Source organism: Belonocnema kinseyi, chromosome 10 (assembly GCF_010883055.1).
Source record: "Belonocnema kinseyi isolate 2016_QV_RU_SX_M_011 chromosome 10, B_treatae_v1, whole genome shotgun sequence".
NCBI classification, from domain to species: Eukaryota; Metazoa; Arthropoda; class Insecta; order Hymenoptera; family Cynipidae; genus Belonocnema; species Belonocnema kinseyi.
Genome location: NC_046666.1, coordinates 95,432,787 through 95,433,977, shown reverse-complemented (window position 1 = coordinate 95,433,977; position 1,191 = coordinate 95,432,787).

Below are 1,191 nucleotides of genomic sequence, written 5' to 3'. Positions count from 1 at the left end.
CTATCTATTTGTGTCTATCTATCTGTGTTTATTTATCTGCGTCTATCTGACTTTTTGTATCTATCTGTGTCTATCTATCTGTGTCTATCTATCTGTATCTATCTATCTGTGTCTATCTATCTGTGTCTATTTATCTGTGCCTGTCTATCTGTATCTATCTATCTGTGCTTATCTATCTGCGTCTATGTATCTGTGTCTATCTATCTGTGTCTATCTGCCTGTGTCTGTCTATTTGTGTCTATCTATCTGTGTTTATTTATCTGCGTCTATCTGACTTTTTGTATCTATCTGTGTCTATCTACCTATGTCTATCTATCTGTGTCTAACTATCTGTGTATATCTATCTGTGTATATCTATCTATGTCTATCTATCTATGTCTATCTATCAGTCTATCTATCTGTCTATCTTTCTGTGTCTATCTGTGTCTATCTGTGTCTATCTGTATTTATCTATCTGTGTCTATCTATCTGTGGATATATATCTGTGTCTACCTCTCTGTACCCATCTATCTGTGTCAATCTATTTGTGTCTATATATCTGTGTTTATATATCTGTGTCTATCTGTGCTATCTATCTGTGTCTATCTACCTGTGTCTATCTATCTGTCTCAATCGATCTCTGTCTATCTGTGTCTATCTATCTGTGTATAAGCATCTGTGTCTATCTGTCTATGTCTATCTATCTGTGTCTATCTATATGGGTCTATCTATCTATGTCTATCTATTTGTGTCAATCTATCTATGTTTATTTATATGTGTCTATCTGTTGTTCTCTATCTATCTGTGTCTATCTATTTTTTGTCTATCTATCTGTATCTATCTATCTATCTCTGTGTATCTATCTGTGTCTATTTATCTGTATCTGTCTATCTGTGTCTATCTATCTGTGTCTGACTATCCGTGTCTATCTCTCTGTATCTGTCTATCTGTTTCTATCTATCTGTATCTATCTACTTGTGTGTTTCTATCTGTGTCTATCTATCTGTGTGTATCCATCTGTTTCTATCCATCTGTGTATATTTATCTGTGTCTATCTCTCCGTATCTGTCTCTCTGTGTCTGTCTATCTGTGTCTGACTATCTGTTTTTATCTCTCTGTATCTGTCTATGTTTGTCTGTCTAACTGTGTCTGACTATGTGTTTCTATCTATCCGTGTCTTTCTCTTTGCATCTGTCTATCTGTGTCTGTCTA